The sequence below is a fragment of the Pinus tabuliformis genome, chromosome 2_1, assembly GCF_031772625.1.
Source record: "Pinus tabuliformis cultivar Carrire ecotype Pingquan chromosome 2_1, CPIR1, whole genome shotgun sequence".
NCBI classification, from domain to species: domain Eukaryota; kingdom Viridiplantae; phylum Streptophyta; class Pinopsida; order Pinales; family Pinaceae; genus Pinus; species Pinus tabuliformis.
In genome coordinates this window covers 583698362-583719621 of record NC_142299.1, presented here as the reverse complement: position 1 = coordinate 583719621, position 21260 = coordinate 583698362, and the positions used below count along the sequence as shown (strand labels likewise).

Here is a 21260-nt window from a genome sequence, read left to right as displayed (position 1 = left end):
AACATTGATGCCATTAAAGGGGAGACATGCGCCTCAAAACGGAAACAATCATATGAACACTATTTCATTATTGTAACGGCCTTGAAAGCAATCATATAAATACTGGTTCATTATTGTTTGCAGCCATGAATCTATCAATCATATAAATACTGGCTCATTATTGTTTGCAACCATGAATCTCTAATACATCATAGGTTCCTTTGGAGAGCAGACGTGGAATTATCCTTTAAATGTGACTACTGGTTGCTTATAATGAAATCACTGTATGACATATGAAATCTTCAAATGACAGACTGGTCTTTATCAAAGACACTGATGGCTATTAAAATTTCCAGAGTGAAGAAAAGATAAAAAAGATATAATAATGTAGCTGCCAAATTGACACAAACCAGATTTGGCAAATAATCGGTTTTGCAACACTGAACAACAGAGAAGTTCGATTTAGCACATGCATAGGGCAGATACTTCATTTGTATATCAGACCAGCGTTGTGTTACAGCGTGCTGCTTTTTTTTGTATTGCAGTGTGCTGCTTTGTGATGAAACACTTCATATATTAAATTTTACATTTAAAAATGCTTCAACGCTGAAAAATTTCAATCCATCATATATCACAATTTAGACCCACTGTTATTCATTGCGTCATGTATTTTCAATCAGCCAAGAAACAAGACCTGAGTAATCAATTGTTCTCCTCTAGAAATCTATGTTGACGCTTTCATAGATGCTCTTGAAGAAAACTGGAAAACGTTTCCGTCAAGAAAATGCTAGCTGCTTACACGTGTATTCTACATTCTTCAATACGCTCTAAAAGCTGGCTACTTACACATGTGCTTTGGTTGTATATTGTCGGATCCGCTCTAAATGGTTCCATCGAGCATTGTTTGTATACGCATTTAAGAAGACGAATAGGATGAACGCCCAGGTCTAGAAAGATAGGGAAAAAGTATTTATAATTCTAAAAAATATTCTATGAGAGGTCATGAATATTTAATTAAAACCCTACTGAACCTTTGAGGCGCATGTCGCCCCTTTAATGGCGTCAATGTTTGATTTTTGTGATTGCAGTATGGCTGGCTGATTCTCAGAATTGGCCAACCACCCGGGCAGGCGGACGGGCCACCAGGGTGGCTGGCCGATTCTCAGAATCGGGAGAATCGGCCAGCCATATTGCAATCACAAAAATCAAACATTGTCGCCATTAAAGGGGCGGCATGCACCTCAAAACGGAAACAACCATATGAACACTGTTTCATTATTGTAATGGCCTTGAAAGCAATCATATTAATACTGTTTCATTATTGTTTGCAGCCATGACTCTATCAATCATATAAATACCGGCTCATTATTGTTTGCAACCATGAATCTCTAATACATCATAGGTTCCTTTGGAGAGCAGACATGGAATTATCCTCTAATTGTGACTATTGGTTGCTCATAAAGAAATTACTGTATGACATATGAAATCTTCAAATGACAAACTGGTCTTTATCAAAGACGCTGATGGCTATTAAAATTTCTAGAGCGATGAAAAGATAAAAAGGATATAATAATGTAGCTGCCAAATTGACACAAACCAGATTTGGCAAATAATCGGGTTTGCAACACTGAACAGCAGAGAAGTTCGATTTAGCACATGCATAGGTCAGATACTTCATTTGTATGTCAGACTAGCCTTGTGTTGCAGCGTGCTGTTTCTTTTTTTTTGTGTTGCAGCGTGCTGCTTTGTGATGAAACACTTCATATATTAAATTTTACATTTAAAAATGCTTCAACGCTGAAAAATTTCAATCCATCATATATCACAATTTAGACCCACTGCTTTTCATTGCGTCATGTATTTTCAATAAGCCAAGAAACAAGACCTGAGTAATCAATTGTTCTCCTCTAGAAATCTATGTTGATGCTTTCATAGAGGCTCCTGAAGAAAAATTGAAAACGTTTCCGTCAAGAAAATGCTAGCTGCTTACACGTGTATTCTACATTCTTCAATACGCTCTAAAAGCTGGCTACTTACACGTGTGCTTTGGTTGTATATTGTCGGGTCCGCTCTAAATGGTTCCATCGAGCATTGTTTGTATACGCATTTAAGAAGACGAATAGGATGAATGCCCAGGCCTGGAAAGATAGGGAAAAGGTATTAATAATTCTAAAAAATATTCTATGAGAAGTCATGAATATTTAATTAAAACCCTACTGAATCTTATAAAGGTTACCTTCATCCACTATCTTTGTTATGGGAAATGGGATTGCCACAAAAGGCTAGCCCTAACGGTTGTCCGAAGTCTTTCATTGATCTGAATTATTGAGAATCTCACCCCGCCTCCCACCCTGTGCCACCCTGGCAGCTTGCCCGCCTGCCCACCCACCCGGGGTGGCTAGCCAATTCTGAGAATCGGCTAGCCACCCAGGGTGGGCGGGCAGGCGAGCCGCTGGGGTGGCGGGTAGGGTGGGTAAGGCAAGCTGCGGGTAGGGTGCGTAGGGCAGGGGGTGGGTAGGGTGACGGCCGGGTAGGGCGCGTAGGGTGGGGAAGACGTGAGGGGGTGGCCGGGTAGGGTGAGGGCTGGGTAAAGCGGGTAGGGTGGAGGACGGGTAGGGCGAGTAGGGTGGAGAGGGTGTGAGAGGGTGGGTAGCTAGGATGAGTAGGGTGAGTGCCGGGTAGGGTGAGGGGGGCGTGAGTGGGTGGGCAAGGGGGGCGTGAGGGTGAGGGCTTGGTAGGGTGGAGGGGGTGTGAGGGGGTCGGCGAGTAGGGTGGGGCAGGCATGAGGGGGCGGGCGATTAGGGTGAGGGTCGGGTGGGGTGGCTAGGGTGCAGGGCAGGTAGGGTGTGAGGGGGTGCGTGGGGAGGGCGTGAGGGGGTTAGCGAGTAGGGTGAGGGTCGGGTAGGGCGAGAGGGGCGTGAGGGGATGGGCAGGTAGGGCCGGGTAGGGTGAGGGAGGGTGTGACGGGGAGGGTGTGGGAGGTTTGGGGGAGGCTGGGGAGGAGTGGGGGAGTGGCATGAGGGGGAGGGGGTGCGTGGGGTGACGGGTGGGAGGGGGTGAGAGGAGGGAGGGGGCAGATAGGGTAGGGGAGTGTGGGGAGGAGGCAGATAGGGTAGGGAGTGGGGGGAGGCAGGAGGAGGGTGAGAGGGGGGAGGGCACGGATAAGGGGGCTGAGAGGGGGGAGGGGGTAGGTAGGGTAGGCGAGTGTGGGGAGGGAGCGGGTGACCGGCCGATTGCGGGTGGGGCGAAGGGTGAAGGGGGCGAGTGGAGTGGGGGAAGGGGCAATGCGTGAGGGGGTAGGGAGGTGGAGAAAGGGGAGTGTGGGGGGAGGGGCTGGGTTGGGAGAGCGGTGGGGGTACGAGCGCTGTGTGAGGGAGGGGTGGCGGGTAGGCTGGGGGGGGGGGGGGGTTGTTATGCGTTCAATGCTTGTAATATGTGATTTTCGCATTAATTTTTAAGTTAATCATTATTTTTTGAAAAAAAAATGATTATTATTATTTTTTTGACATGAAATTCATAATAAAAAAAAAACTGTTATTTAACTATTTTTAGTTAAAATTTTCGTATAAAAATTGTGATTTTCGCATGTCAATTATAGCAAAAAATTTTCAAAACATGTAGTTTTTTAGTTATATTTATGTTAAAAATGGTTATTTTTATGTCCATTGTTAAAAAATATTGTTTTTTAGAAACAATTATTTCTTATGGATTGAAAAATTAGTTAACGATGTATAAATATGTAGAATATCGAAAATTCAAAATATCGACCTTCTTCTTTATATATGCAAAACAATAAAAACCTCACTACAAAAAAAATAAAATTAAAATAAAAACAAGAAAATATGAAGAAAAGAACACTTCAAAAATTATTAAATTTACAAAATAATTATTTACATTTCATACATTAGAAAATAAAAAAATAAATAAAAAAAAAGCATTTTAAAAAAAGTGCCTGGTGTAGAATTACTACATTTTTAAATCACCGTAAAAAACACTACCATTCTAAAACGCAATGTACATAAAAAAATTTATAGTGCCAAAAACTATACTCTAAAAAACACATGTGTGTTCTGCATCACCCCTTTTCAAAATCGGGTCACTTTTTCGCTATCTCTACAAAACGGGTAACAGTATGAGTTCCCGTTTCAAAGTTTACATTGTTGAAGGTGAGGAGATTTGCAGCAGCCTAGAGTAAAGAGTACTCGCAGGGTTCTGGAGAAGAGAATTAGGAAGATTCCAAAAGTCCAAACTCACGAGAAATTTTGATGAGGTATCATGTATCAAGGTGGAGACTTGTACTGCAGAGGCATGTTGCAACAAATGAGTTGAAGTTGTTTGAGAAGACTAGATGCATATGACCAGGAGGTCATATATTTGCATACCTTGGGAGTTTGATTCATATGCATAGATGAAGCACAAAGTTTGATGAAGACTAGAGCAGAGCCTACCAATGTGATGGGATGGTCACATGATGATGTGGGGAGAAATTTTAAATGTTTTGTAAATATTTTCATTTGGAAATGAGTTTGGTTATTTAGCAAAATTATTTCCTAATGTAAATGTAGCTTTAGTTTCCTTATTTTGTGAGAAGGGGAACAAATCATCACTTGTGACTCTTGGTTATCTCATGTAGCTTTGTTTTTAGAGAGGAAGAGTATTTGATAAGAGTGGAGTATGCAACAACGACATAGAGAAGGAGAAGCTCCAGAGCTAGGAGAAGAAGAAGAGGATGAGAGGCCTAGGCTGCACATGCCCACATTGTATATTTTGGCTAGTTTAATGTGTAGTTGAATTTGATTAATGAACAACTTGTTTAAATTCCTTTGTACATGTTTTATTTCTATTTTCGTGTCATGTTAATTCAATGTGTTAAGGGATTCACTTGTTGATTCAATTTATAATAAGGATATGGATGTGTTTAGAAATTTCGTGGTTGTAAGCCTTTATGTTGAATTGATGCTTTGGATTAGATGGAATTTGAAACTAAAATATTCACCCCTATGCATACCCCTGTGCATACGAAGTTGTAGCTTCACGTGGTTTTAGTAGTGGTTGTTGAAGTGTTTAGAATGTGTGATTGCGAGTCTATGGATGCGTATAATCATTACTGGTATAGGGCAGTGACGTGTGTGAGTTGTGAGCATTTTTGAGATGTTGTATGCCTATTAGAAATTAGACCTTGCATTGTAGATGTTGATGTGTGTGATGATTTCTGGAGAAGAATGCCAACACTACTGAAGACCGTGAATTGTGCTACATATAGATGGATTGTGAAATGTATGTAGGGTTGCATGGTATGTGTGGGTATGCTGGTCGATTCCCCTAATTGTTGTTAAATGTGAAGAATCTTCATGTGCGTAGGAAACAAAGAACCCTGTGAAAACCCTTGTATATTTGTCCTTGTCCAGTAAATTCAAGTTAGAGTTGTAAATACTTGTGAAGGAGTGTGAATGAGGTCTTTTGTAATGTTAAGAAGCAAGTCTAGGCCATGAATAATTGACTCTAGGAAGGACTAAGTGGTTTCACCTACCCGAAATATGAAATATAAACTTTTTAGGGCGATATGGAAATATTTTGCAACGCCTATAGGGTTTTGGCTGCACTGCAAAAATATTTTGCAGAGCCTACAACCAACATTTTCCAAGACTTCGAGTTTGGGTTTTGAAGCTTGCTTGGCCTACTCGGTGTATTATTTGATAAGTGAACCCCATGTGAGTTGGGTGAGGTAGAGAAAAGGGTTGGAAGGCTTGAGATAGGTCTCTTATAGCATTAGGCAAAGGAATTCTCCATTCTTATTTTAACTGCATATTTTAATTAATTTGTGAAATTCTTGAATATGTTTAAATACAGAGCAGTGGGTGCTTGTGTTGGAGTATCCTGGGTTATGGGAAAACCATCTTGTCCCCATCACAAAGGGGGAATTGATGGTCATCTACAAGCTTCAAAGATAAATCAAGCGAGCCTGAGCCACAACCTGGCCTTGCTATCTGAGCCTAGAGCTAGAGCCATCCATACCCATATTCAGAGTTGTAGCTAGGGATAGAGAAGCCCATGATCATGCATTTTTTTAATGGCAATGATTAAACTACCACAGGTTGAGACTTCAATGGTCTCCCTTTTAAGAGCAGGTTGAAATCTTAATGGTCTCCCTTTTTAAAACCGTTCCTCTAGCAGAAGACTTAAACTTAGCCAGATTTGGAAGAGTTCTAGGAGTTACTACGCTAAGCGTTCCAGTGTTGGTGGTCATCCTTAAACCGCCACCATTTGATACCTTGAGCTTTCACACCTTATACCACCATATCAGAGAGCACACCCAGCCTATTATTGTCATGCATTGTTGTATTTTTGTATTATAACTCTTTTCTTGGACTCATAAATACCCCTTCAGATTAAGGGGGGAATGTTGGACACCTAATTCGCTAAGGGTTATGATGTGGAATATGAACAGTCATTGGAGTCTAAGAGACCTTGGACGATGAATCTAACGATCATGAAAAATGTATTTATATATGTATCTTTGTGAATAATAATGCATTCAACGCTTTATCTTAATATATTGTGTATCATTTCCTTTTTGTTATATATATATATATATATATATATATAAGAAAGTGAGGCAGTTTTGTACTTGTGTGATAGAGTCAATTATGCCCACTACCACTATAACCAGTAGGTGCATGATTCCCATCTCTAACATGGGCATAGGTTAATAGTGTGGATCGAACCAATGACCTTATAATATTTTACATTACATGTTTTTCTAAGTTAGCTACCCTTGAGGGGATATATCTATATATATATATATACAAGTAAAAGTAAAAGTAAAAATTTTCTTCAATTTAGATGGAGATGCGTAATTCATTTTGTGCTCCACATGGATTTGGAAGATGGTATTTAAAATATATATATATTTCAATATTGCCAACATTTCTTACTTAGGAACTTTCTACTTCTTAGTATGGGGGAGAAGTGTAATTCCTTCGACTCTTATCGAGATTTAAAATATATGTGTAGGAAGATAAAATTAACATAAATTTATCATAACTCTTAATTTATCATTCTTATGGAGCAATCAAATGTTTATAGATATTTGTTTTTACAAAATACAAAATTAAAAAATAATATTTATACTTGGAATATTTTTTAATGCACAATAAATTAAAAATTTAAATAATTTTATGATAACTTATAAATTTAAATTTAAAATAGATTTATATGAACTTTATTTAAGATCTACTCTTATGTAAAGTATGTGATTAAAAGCTCAAGGGCTTGTGATTCACCTACAAACTCGATCCCGTTCACTTAGAGGTTATAGCACTTTTTATTAATTAATATTTTCAAAAGGCTATTTTGAATTTACTATAAAATTTCTTTAATTTTATTTAATAATATCTTAAAATTTATATTATAAAATATATTTAAAAATAAAAATAATTATATAATATAATAAATTTAAGATTAGTGATCATTAAGTCCATTAAATATTGTGCATTGTATAAATCCATTCAAAGAGATTATTTCGCAAAGGTGTTTTAATGACAAGGAACCAGTATATTGAGCTAGCTAAATCTCGAGGCTTTTTTATTCAACATTTTTATTAGGCATGTGTGTGTAAGAGGTTCACGTACTGTGGAGATTGGTGATCGCTATATCCACAAAATATTTTACATGTGACAAGGAATCGACCAATTGAGTTACACCTAGATTGGTGATCGCTGTGTCCACAGAATATTGTACATGCAAAATCGACTCGAAGGGATTACTTCCTATCAGCTCAATACCTCTCAATAGCAAATGTGCTTATCCTAATGTGGACGTAGTGATGGACGATCTCTAGGGCCTGTGAACTACACACACACACACACACACACATATATAGTTCACATGAAGATTGTTGATCACTATATCCACATAATATTGTACATGCAAAATCGACTCCAAGGGATCACTGCCTATCGGCTCAATACCTCTCAATAGAAAATTTTCTTATCCTCATGTGGACATAGTGATGGACAATCTCCAGGGCCTGTGAGCTATATATATATATATATAGTTCACATGGAGATCATTGATCACTATGTCCACGTAATATTGTATGGTGCAGAACCACCATAAGGGATCACTCTCAATAGAAGACTTCTTATCGGCTCAATACCTCTCAATAACAAATGTGCTTATCCTCACATGGACATAACGATGGATGATCTCCAAGGCCTGTGAACTATATCTATATATATATATATATATATATATATTTCACATGAAGATCATTGATCACTATGTCCACGTAATATTGTATGGCGCAGAACCACCATAAGGGATCCCTAGTATGGCGCATAACCACCATAAGGAATCACTTCTTGTTAGCTCAATCACACAACCTAATCCCAGTGTTGAGAGAATTGAACCCATAACCTCTCAATAGAAAATGTGCTTTAATGGCAAGAACTCAACCAATTGAGCTAACCCTTGGGGCTTAAGAAATATTAAATTATCATGAAAATTAAACTAATCAATATATACAAACAATTTTGATTTTGATTTTTTTAATTAATCCTTATTACTTTTCAAATTTTCCTTTATCATTATATTAAAAAAATATTTAAATTTTTATAAAATTTAATTTATTATCTTAAGTTGTATATTTAAAAGAATTAGGTGGAGGCATAACAATTATTCCACCAAACCACCCAAGCTAAACTCCATTAACATAAATATTACTTAGATTTTTTTTTTTTTTTAATATAAATGTATTTATATATATTATATAGATTTCTAATAATTAAAATTGACATGGATAGTTATTACTCCTTACATTCAAAGTTCAATTCCTATAATTAATATTTTAAATTCAGACAATAAAACCATAAAATAATTTAAATATTCAATTATAAAAAAAATTAAATTAATTAATTGCCTCTAGAGGCACTCTACAACCCAATATGGAAGAGACATTATCACATAATGTTACATTTAAAAATAGTAAAATAATATTTTAAATTAACAAATTAAAAATAGAAATAACAAAATTATTTAATGGCAACTCAGGCGGGCTTCACTGGGGAGCAATACCATACCACGTGGGTTCATATTGGGGGATATATATTGAGGAAAAAATGACATAATATATTGGGGGATATATAGGGGGTAAAGGGTTTTTATATTGGTAAGTATAAAAAATGAAGGTCAAAGTTAATGAAAAATATAAAGGAGTATAAAAAATGTTAATGAAAAAATGGATACCTACAATATCTAGTGAATGTATGAGTTTTTTAAATTGGGAAGGTGTATTGGGTTCATATTAGTAGGGGGTTAAATAATGTGATTTTTAGAGGTATTTTCCAGTACGTAGTCAAATTGAGGGTATTGTTTAATATGCCACAAACACATGTAATATCTTAAAGATTCATTGAGTGAAGCCCCCATGTGGCAGCTATTATTAAAATACTTCAATTTGCACCTTAATTTTACATAACTTTATATAGAGATATAAAGTAACCGAAAGTAAAAAAAAATAATCCATTTGAAAGAAAACAAATATTCAATTTATTATGAAAAACTAGTTTGAAGACCAAAACCTTTTACAGAATTTCTCCAATAATGCAAATGATTTAGAACATTTGTACCAAAAAAAGAAAAAACTATCTTTATTGTATTATGTTCTATAAATAACTATACTAAACTAATGTATTACATAAATCCTCTGAAATACACCTCCAAAAACTATATATCCACCAAACATAGGCTAATGTTAAGGAAAAAGAGATCTACATATCCCTCAAAACCTTAACTCCTTTAGCCTCAAATTCTACGTCAACACCCTTAGCAGGGTTGACTTCCTAGTCACCTTCTTGGTCATTACTCATGCCATCTTGTCCCGTGATGGAATCTGCATTAAGTGACACAATTTCCATCTACACTAGGAGAATCTCGTTTTCACTTTAAATATTTAAATCACATAAGAAAGAAAGAAGAAAGAAATTATTTTAATGTCCACAAGGCTAAAGATAGCCTATGGGACAAATTGATTCTTCATCTGCTTAATGTATTCAACCATTTTTCTGCGAAGCTTCAAAATAAATGCTCCCAGCTTCTCAACTATAGGTTTTAACCCCGTACAGAAATTACCTGCATATGAATTCTAAAACACAGAAAATAAACAATGCGAGAGCATAACACATAAAACACATATACACAGAGATTTTCCCCTGGATGCCAAAACCGGGACTACTAGCTTGATTTTTCATTATGTTCCTTTCAATGTTACAATACATATTTATACATGCCGAAGCATCCAATACCATGGACCAAAAACCATTGTGTCCAAAACCATGGACTAGAAACCATCGTGTCCAAAACCATGTGTGAAAATTATGCACAAAACCATAGATAGGTCCGCCCAACCTAACATAGTGTCCAAAACCAAAAATTTTCGGGGCAGCGGACCCCATAGAGTGGGGTTACCTGCACCCCTCAAACCCCTTGTGACCCCCCCACTACACAATCGACGCAACGAAGGGGGGGGCTCCGCCTCCCCTCTAACCCCCCGTCTAACTACGTGGGCTAGTCGTGGAAAGAACACCATTCCCCACTTGTTGTTTTCTTTCCACAAGGGGCCACAAGAGAGCTTAGTCATTTTTTCAGTCCTGTAATGCCCATTGTTTCTCTACACCAAGAGAACTTCTCAGAGCTCACAGATTTTTTCAATGCATCTATAGTATTATTCAAAGTGTCCACCTTTACTAGCAACATCTTTTTGTCTTCTATCATATCCCTCACAAAGTGATACTAAACATCAATGTGCTTTGTCTTTGAATGGTAAGCAGGGTTCTTTGCCAAGAAAATGGCACTTGGGCTGTCACAATCTATCCTTATAGCTCCCTGTACTAACCCCATACTTGAACAAAATCTCTGCAACCAAACTGCTTCCTTGCTTGCATGAGTGGCTACCATGTATTCTGCCTCTGTAGTTGATAGTGCCACTATAGATTGTTTCTTACTCATCCAACTGACTACACCTCCAAATAGGTTAAGCACATACCCACTTGTAGATCTTATCTGATCCAGATCTCTAGCCCAGTCCGCATCAACAAAGCCATGGATATCCAAAACTATGTCCAATCCTGGTCTTCCTTGGTAGCACAAACCATAATCACTAGTGCCACGCAAATACCTGAAAACCCACTTCACTGCTGTCCAATGCTTCTTCCCTGGTTTTGACATAAACCTGCTCAATACTCCCACTGCATGTGCAATGTCTGGTCTAGTACAGACCATCGCATACATCAGGCTACCGACTGCACTTGCATATGGAACATGGGACATATCCTCTTCCTCTTCTTGTGTCTTGGGACACTGTTCAGCAGATAACTTTACACCTACAGGAATAGGAACCTTCACCGGTTTACTATCATGCATATTAAACCTTTGCAATATTGACTCGACATACTTCCTCTGATTTAACCAGAGCTTCCTCTTTGCCCGATCTCTTTTAATTTACATGCCCAAAATATAGTTTGCAGCACCAAGATCTTTTATGTCGAATTTGGAGGACAATTGGGTCTTCAAATCCTAGATAATTTCTTTGTCATTTCCAACCAGCAACATATCATCCACATACAAGACCAGATAAATAACACGGTCACCAATTAATTTAAAATACACACAGTGATCTGCTTTGCTTCTAGTGAAGCCAATTCCTTTCCATTCTAGTGATGCCTTGTCTGTAGTGCCCTTCCTTTCCGCATTTTCAAAAAACCACCTTTACAGGTTTTCCTGGAGATTTAGATCTCCCACTCGATGACTTATTTTTGTTTTTGTTCTGCGACCGTCCTCGTACAGACAAGGCATCACCATTCTGGCTCTCCATATTTTTCCGTCTCATCTCCTCCGTTAGCAAGGATGAGACTATTTCATCAAACTACAAGGAAGTTGCATTGCTACCTATTGCAATAACCAGACTATCCCACAAATCTGGTACAGAACATAACAAACTGATGCACTTATCTTCATCTGAAATTTTGATATCAACAGATGATAACTGACTCACCACAGTATTAAACACATTCAGATGCTCTATCACCGAGTTTCTATCTTTAATCCTCAGGTTATACAGCTTTTTTTGTAGGAATAGTTTATTCACCAGAGATTTAGATTGGTACAAAGTCCCTAACTTGTCCCATAAAGCCTTAGCCGTAGCTTCCCCTGATACATTCAACAATACTGAATCTAAGACACACAATCGTATTGTGCTCTTTGCCTTCCGATCTAACTTCTTCCATTCTTCATCGGACACTCCCATTGGTTTAGTACCCAGATCTACCGCGATCCACTAATCTTTATCCACCAACAGATCCTCCATATTGAGTTTCCACAACTCAAAATTATGACCATTAAATATCTCGATCTCTATCTTTCCACTGCTCGCCATCTTCTTTCACCACCAGAATCGATCTCACAGATTTCCCACTGAAGAGGATCTATGTTAGGGTCCCACCCTAACCCCCTTATTTATGTCATGGGATCACGTCATAGTCAAGAGTCAATAAAGCCCATATTAATATTTGTAAGTGGTTAACCCGCAATTAATGACGGGACCACAGTTAGTTGCAAATGGGCGGTAGTATTAGATAAATGGTATTAATAAAACCCATGATATTGGCTCGTGGTATTGCATGTATGAGTCATATATAAAGGATAGTGACTCCCTGCGAGGAGCATCGTGTCTTGTTTTGTAATCGAGCTCTACTCTATTGGAGGTTGCCCCCTCGAAGAGGCCTGTGAACATTTCTCTCTGAATAATAAAATCATTGCTATTCTGTGTTCTGGGTATATTTTCTTCGCATATTCTGTGTTCTCGGTATCTTTTCTTCGCTTGGGTATTGTTTTGCAGGTTAAGAGCATAACAAGTGGTATCAGAGCACTTTCCAGGGCTCGGTGGGATCTCCAAATTTTAGCAAAAATTTTTTTGGCTAGAGACGTGTTCCAGCGTCTTTAAACCACGAGATCTATCGTTAAGCGCATAAATCTGCGGATTTGGGGAGGCATGCACGCAGGAAATACAAGAGGTGGTCACGTCTGTTGGACTCCCTTGTAACCCCTGTGGGTACCCCTTCGAGTAGTAGCGCATTAGACAGAACCGCGCACGGACCGTCTTCCACATACCCTCTGGGTATATAGGAAGCCCCCTAGCTCCCTTGAAACCTCGCCATAGATAAACCTTCGGCCGTCTTGTGGCTACAGTACACCAAGAACAGCACTCGGAGAGATTACTCGCCCGTACGATAGGGTAGTCGGGTTGTACGGCTAAGGGTACGGTCGATCCTCCTTAGTTAGAGCCCTGAAACATTGGGCCGAGTACTACTGTCAGACCCTTATGTATATTGCGATCTGTAGCACCTGACACTCCCCAAGACCATAGTTCCCTTTCTATCGGGGGATCACACATCATCTATTCCAGATCAGCAGCAGCAGTTGTTCCACCATTCAGATCTCTCAGATCCACCAGATCGGATATTCCAGATCAGCAGCAGCAGTTGTTCCACCATTCAGATCTCTCAGATCCACCAGATCGGAGTAGTTGTGAAGGGTTCCTGTACCTGGATATAATTTTCGCAGGACTTTTGGCGGCATTGACATTTTGAGGATTTGGCGACTGCAGTATTGATCAGGAAGGGAGTTTTCCAAAAAAAAAAAAAAAAAAAGTCTGAGATCTTCCGGGGCGCTTATTGGTGACCTAGCCCATCAGTATCAGGACGACGAGCTGAGCAAGGTGGTACCATTCAATTTCTTAGTAAAAATTTTTAGGCGGTCCCAATTTTTCATCAGGTTGGTGTATGGTAGAAACTCGCGCTCAAGCGATGGCCAATGAAAGGATCGACAAAATTGAAAACTATGTCAACTCCCTCCAAACTACGGTGAACAAGATCGAACTTGACCTTCAAGGAATGAGTCACCACATAGAACTTGAGCTTAAAGGAATGAGTAACCAGTTACAGGAGGCATTCTCAAAGGGCAAGAAGCCAGCCCACGAGGAGGCGTATAATGGCCATGAATACCATGAGGGTGAGTCTAGCCACTCTCCTCACGTTTGGCACTCCCATCCACCACCCAGTCAGCGACCTCCCAAGTTGGATATGCAGAAATTTGACGGGTCTCACACGTCCGCATGGCTAGCACAAATGGAGCAGTATTTCCAATTGAATCATATCACAGATGAGGGGACTAAGCTTATGGTTGGCACCATGTACTTGGACAATGAACGATGGCAATGGAAGGAATGGCATCAGCGTTGCAATGAAAATTTTCAGAATTGGGCCCAATTTGCCAAAACTCTTCACAGTCGCTTTGAACAGGAAGACTCTTTTTTGGGGCGTCTCACTAAGCTCCGACAGACGGGTACAGTGGAGGAATATATTACTGCTTTTGAAGCCTTAGCCTTCCGCACTAAAGGTCTCACAGATGAGTTCTACATGGAATGCTTTATCAGCGGTCTTAAAGAAGCCATCAAAGCTCAGGTTCTACTCCACCACCCTCCCACATGGACAGAGGCTTGCCAGGTAGCCCGTAAGGTGAAATGTGCATTAACAGCCCAATCCAGCCGCCCCAACTTCCCCGCTAAAGGTCGTCCCTCACAGGCTCCCAATATGACTCAGACACTTAAGATTCAAAAGGTGTCACTTGCGGAAATGGCCGAAAGAAGGAAGCAAGGACTATGTTACTACTGTGATGAAAAATATTCCCCGGGTCATAAATGCAAAGAGCACAAGTTTTTTCAAATAGATGCCACTGACTACAGCTCCACAGAGGAAGATCCACCACTTGAGGAACCGGAGGCGATCGAAGAAGATAACCAACAGGAGATTGTATCTGATGAACCAATTATTTCGCTGAATGCATTGGCTGGAATTTCTTCCCCTCAAACTCTCAAAATCAAGGGTTTTCTTAAACATTGCCCAGTAGTAGTCTTAATTGATAGTGGAAGTACCCATAATTTCATCCACCAAAAGATCATTGAAGCAGCACATTGTTTCGTCCGGGTAGTTTCTAACTTCCAAGTCCAGATTGCAGATGGGGGCACAATGAAATGTGAAGGTCGCTGTGAAAATGTCAAAATTCAAATGGGGGATTATCAATTGAAAACCCACATGTTTGCAATACACATGGGGGGTTGTGACATTGTCCTCGGCGCGGAATGGCTCCGCACTCTTGGGCCAATCACAATGGATTTCCAGGAGTTATATATGAGTTTTAAGCAGAACAACTCCACACATACCCTCTGTGGACTACAGGCGGGAGCCCCCTCTATCATCAGCTCGCATAGGATGGAAAAATTGTTAAAAAAGGGCCATCATGGAGTGGTAGCTCAATTTAATGCCATCCAGGTAGTCAACACCATGCCCCCGCCAATTCATCCTGAGATGCAACAGATTTTAAATAAACATCGGACTGTCTTTGACAAGCCTCATGAGCTTCCACCCTCGTGAGGGGAACATGATCATAGCATAACAAGGGGCCCAACCCCCAAATGTGAGGCCATACAGATATCCGTTCACCCAAAAGAATGAAATAGAAAAAATCATCAAGGAATTGTTGGAAGCAGGTGTCATTCGTCCCAACATTAGTCCTTATTCATCTCCAGTGGTCATGGTCCTCAAGAAAGATGGGGAGTGGCAGATGTGTCTAGACTTCAGGGCCCTCAATAAGTTAACAGTCAAAGATAAATTTCCCATCCCAGTGGTTGACGATTTGCTGGACAAACTCAATGGGGCTCAATTCTTCACTAAGTTGGATCTTCGCTCAGGCTACCACCAAATTCGCATGAAGGAAGTCGACATTCCCAAGACAGCTTTCAGAACTCATGAAGGCCATTATGAGTTCCTGGTCATGCCATTTGGTCTCTGTAATGCCCCCTCTACTTTTCAGAGCCTTATGAATCACCTCCTCAAACCATATCTCAGAAAATTTGTCCTTGTCTTCTTCGATGACATCCTCATCTATAGTGGCACTTGGGCGGCACATCTTCAGCATGTAGATCTACTCTTGCAACTGCTCCGCACGCATAAATTATTTGTCAAGATGTCTAAGTGTTTGTTTGGCATGGAAGAAGTTGAGTATTTGGGCCACATTGTGGGGCGTGAAGGTGTCAAGGTGGACCCAAAAAAGATCCAGGCAATGCAAGAATGGCCTCAACCTAAGACCTTGAAAAGCTTGAGAGGATTTTTGGGTCTCACAGGTTATTATCGTAAATTTGTCCGCAACTATGGCCGCATAGCGAAGCCCCTAACGCAACTCCTAAAGAAAAACTCCTTCTTATGGAACGACGAAGCACAACAGGCATTTACCGCTCTCAAAACTGCCATGTGTTCCACTCTTGTCTTAGCACTACCGGACTTCACCAAATCATTTGTCATTGAATCTGATGCTTCGGGAACAGGTATTGGAGCAGTCTTAATGCAGGAAGGGCGACCATTGGCCTTCACCAGCCAACAACTAAGTGGGAGGAATCTAGGCCAATCTACCTACGAGAAGGAAATGATGGCCATCTTACATGCAGTCAAGACCTGGCGACCTTACTTGTTGGGGCAACGTTTCCAAATCCGCACAGATCATCACAGTCTTAAATATTTTTTGGAGCAACGCCTATCTTCCCCACAACAAAATAAATGGTTAGCCAAAATGCTGGGATATGATTATGAGATCATTTACAAGAAAGGGAAAGACAACAGGGTAGCAGATGCATTGTCACGCCAATTTGAGGAGGAAAGTACTCTGCTCGCAATTTCACTCCCCATTCCAGACTGGATTGAAGAGGCTCGCAGGGAATGGTTTTCACATCTCGGGCTCTCTCAACTCATTTCTCAATTGCAGGTAGATCCTAATTCCAGTAAGGGCTACTCGTGGCAGAATGATATTCTTCGCTACAAGGACAGAGTCGTAATATCACCAACATCCACCCTCAAAAGTCGCATTTTAGCAGAATTGCACTCATCTCCCATTGCAGGACATTCGGGCTTTCAGAAGACATATGCTCGCACCAAAAGATCATTTTTTTGGGCCGGCATGAAACAAGACATCCTTACTTTCGTAGCAGAATGTGACGTATGTCAACGCCACAAAGGGGAAACCGTCCACACACCAGGCACATTACAACCATTGCCCATTCCAGCGTCAATTTGGACAGAGGTCTCCATGGATTTCATTACAGGTCTTCCAAAGTCTGGGAACAAGTCAGTCATCATGGTGGTTGTGGACCGACTGTCGAAGTATGCTCATTTCTGTGCCCTACCCCAACCATTCACACCCACTTTGGTTGCTCAAACTTTCATGGATCAGATCTTCAAATTACATGGCATGCCCACTTCTATTGTGTCAGACCGCGACCCAATCTTCACCAGTAATTTTTGGCAGGAGCTCTTCATAATACAAGGCACTCAACTCAAACTCAGTACTTCATATCAACCACAAACAGATGGTCAAACCGAAGCAGTCAACAAATGTTTAGAAACCTACCTTAGGTGTTTCACTTCAGAAAAACAACACCTTTGGGTACAGTGGTTACCTCTGGCGGAATGGTGGTATAACACCAACTATCATGCCACTACCAAAATGACTCCCTATGAAGCAGTCTATGGACAACTTCCGCCTTCCCCTACTTCTTATCTCACGGGGTGCTCCAAAGTACAAGCCGTGGATCAACTCCTACAACACCGCGCAACCATGCTTGCCCATCTGCGCGAGAATCTTCATCAAGCTCAGAACCGTATGAAGCAACAGGCTGACCAACATCGCTCAGAGCGCCAATTTCAAGAAGGGGATCAGGTCTTTTTGAGGCTGCAACCATATAAGCAAACATCACTCAAAGACAAGGGTTGTCAAAAGCTCTCTCCAAAATTCTACGGACCATACCAAGTACTTCAGCGCATTGGAGAAGTGGCTTACAAGTTGGCTTTGCCACCTACAGCAAAAATCCACCCAGTTTTCCATGTATCATGCCTCAAGAAAGTGATTGGGAACAATTGCCGAGTTCAAACCAGTCTACCTGAATTGGATGAAGAAGGGTCAATTTGGCTTCAACCTGAACAGGTTTTAGACACACGAGAGAAGCACCTGCGCGGCCGCATGCTTAAGGAGGTCCTCGTCAAATGGAAAGACACCTCTCCGGAAGATGCAACTTGGGAACCAGCCACTATTCTTCAGCAGTTTCCGCAGCTTCAGCCTTGAGGACAAGGCTAGTCTTAAGGGGGAGGGCATGTTAGGGTCCCACCCTAACCCCCTTATTTATGTCATGGGATCACGTCATAGTCAAGAGTCAATAAAGCCCATATTAATATTTGTAAGTGGTTAACCCGCAATTAATGACGGGACCACAGTTAGTTGCAAATGGGCGGTAGTATTAGATAGATGGTAAATGGGCGGTAGTATTAGATAGATGGTATTAATAAAACCCACGATATTGGCTCGTGGTATTGCATGTATGAGTCATATATAAAGGATAGTGACTCCCTGCGAGGAGCATCGTGTCTTGTTTTGTAATCAAGCTCTGCTCTATTGGAGGTTGCCCCCTCGAAGAGGCCTCTGAACATTTCTCTCTGAATAATAAAATCATTGCTATTCTGTGTTCTGGGTATATTTTCTTCGCATATTTTGTGTTCTCGGTATCTTTTCTTCGCTTGGGTATTGTTTTGCAGGTTAAGAGCATAACAGTCTACCACAGGCCCGAGTGAAACCCCTCAGCAACAAAGGAGTCCCCTTGAAGCCAAAACAGCTCTGATACCAAATGTAGGTTTTAACCCCATACAGAAATTCCCTGCATACAAACTCTAAAACACAGAAAATAAACAGTGCGAGAGCATAACACATAAAACACATATACACAGAGATTTCCCCTGGATCCCAAAACCGGGACTACCAACTTGATTTTTCATTATGTTCCTTTCAATGTTACAATACATATTTATACATGCCAAAGCATCCAATACCATGGACCAAAAACCATCGTGTCCAAAACCATGGATCGAAACCATCGCGTCCAAAACCATGTGCGAAAATTATGCACAAAATCATAGGTAAGTCCACCCAATCTAACATAGGGTCCAAAACCAATAGAGTTGGGTTACCTGCATCCGTCAAACCCCTTGTGACCCCCTCCACTACGCAATCGGCGCAACGAAGGGGGGGATTCGCCCCCCCTCTAACCCCCCGTTTAACTACGTGGGCTAGTCGTGGAAAGAATATAAAACAACCCAACATCGACAAACCCCTCGCTAAATAGATTATCCCAAGAGCTAGCTGCCAGCATATCTGCATAACTTTCCCTGTTGTTTTTGAAGGCCTCACGTTCTAAAATGAAATGTTTTTTCTGTTTCCAATTTTCTGGAAGAACAAAAAATGCATACTCTTTCCTCCCACACTTCCTTTGGCCTTTTCCAGCGCCTTGTTTCACAACGGAGTTGATGAGAATTAGTCCTTAACTGAGCAATAAGAATTTTGTCTCTCCAAGAGTTATTGGCCTCTATGTATGCTTTTGGTTGATGACTATGAGTGGGATTAAACACTTCAATATAGTAATTTTTCTTTCTTCCTAGCTCCTTATCCCAAGTATGCTTGTGAGACTTTTCCATAACAAAAGCTTTTATCTCTTTGCTGTTTATGGCACACGGGTTCAAGAAAATACCCCATTTACTAAACCATTTTTTATTTTGTTGCATCCAAGTTTTTTTGCTCTTGCAAAATCTATCATTAAAGACAACCTTATGCCATCTACCCTCTTCCATTTGATCATTTTTTTCAAATACTTTATGACTCGCACCTTAGCAATTGCTTCAATAGGAGCAGTCCCTGTTTCACTTAACACGATATCATAAGGAATTGCACTTTTAATCTTAAATTTGTTTGTAATCAAACATTTCTAAATTTTCTCAAATTGTCTCCACTGCATGTCAGATGTACTGCTGGCCCATAGTTCACAACCATAGAAAATCACTAGAATCACTAGAAGGAAAAAAGAGTTTGAGTGGTTTTCCAGTCCCATAACTCTGCCTCTCTACACCTATTTTGAAAAGCATAAAATTCTTTCCAACCCCCCAAAGTTCTTTTCTTTCTACAACCATTCCAGCTTAGATTTTTGTTGAAATCAATTTCGAGGTATTTGTAATCCACAACTTCTTCCAGAATGTTTCCTTCAAAGTAGAACTTATGATGGTTATGTTTTCTTTTCTTAGAGAAGACCACTTCTTTCGTTTTGCTGATATTGACTTGCATCCCCACACTTCTACAAAAATTCTCAAGGGATAGTAAGTGATCTTGCAAACCAGGAGCCGATTTAGCAATCAGAATAAGGTCATATGCATACAAAAGAAGCCTTATAATAAACTTGCCCAAATAGATACCATCACCCCCTTGCGAATTTAATCACTCCTCAAGCTTGTCGATATATAAACCAAAAAGGGTAGGAGACAATGGGCAACCTTGCTTGTACCCAATATCACTTCTAAAACTTTCAGAAATGCCCGCTAAAGTTCTAATTTTTACTCTCACCTCTTCATACAGCATATGCACAGCTACTCTCAAATGTTTAGGAACCCCAAGTTCCTCCATTATGTGCCAAAGCTTATCCCTAGGAACCGAGTCAAACACTTTTTTGAAATCAACAAAGCAACAAAAGACCTCTTCCTTTTTCTCCCAAAATTTTTCAATGATGTGCCTTAAATTTATACAATGATCAGCTGTGGAATGTTTAGGTCTAAAACCAGCTTTCCCTTTAGCACGCTTGTCTCTTTCTTCTGCCCACTTGCTAATTTTGTTTCTAGCATGCTTCCAAATAACTTTGCAAACAAAGGGTTTATCATGATGGTCCTATAATTGGAGGGATTATTGACGTCACCGCTCTTGAAAAGAGGTATAGCCAGACTAGTTGTCCAATCTATATGGAGCCCTTGTTGTATGATGTTGTTGAAGATTTTTGTAATGTGAGGTGCAAGAATCTTTGAGCCCCACTTTAGATATTCTGCTTGGAGTTCAGCTAATTCTTTTGCTTTTCCAACACCCAACTTCTTGATACCCATCTCTACCTCTTGTACTGTGAAGAGTTCAATATCAGTGTTGACCAAGGGGGGAGGGTCAACCTTGGGAACCTACTCATAGAGTTGTCTTGCATAGTCAAACCATTTAGAAGCTGTAATATTATTTCCAATTTGTATCTTTTTTGGTTGGAGCTCCTTCCAAAATAATTTGGGATTATTTTTCCCAAGGAATATTAGTTCTTCCCTCTTTGAAAC

At 40.2% G+C, this 21260-nt stretch overlaps 2 non-coding genes across 2 annotated transcripts; both read right to left on the bottom strand.

Annotated features, from left to right (window-relative positions):
* Positions 1-362: 362 nt before the first annotated feature.
* On the bottom strand, positions 363-506 carry LOC149201817 (small nucleolar RNA snoR134). The gene has a single exon (XR_016254080.1). It is a non-coding gene; the product is annotated as a small nucleolar RNA snoR134 (small nucleolar RNA).
* Positions 507-1549: 1043 nt separating this feature from the next.
* On the bottom strand, positions 1550-1693 carry LOC149201816 (small nucleolar RNA snoR134). Its single transcript, XR_016254079.1, has one exon. It is a non-coding gene; the product is annotated as a small nucleolar RNA snoR134 (small nucleolar RNA).
* Between the last annotated feature and the right edge of the window lie 19567 nt (positions 1694-21260).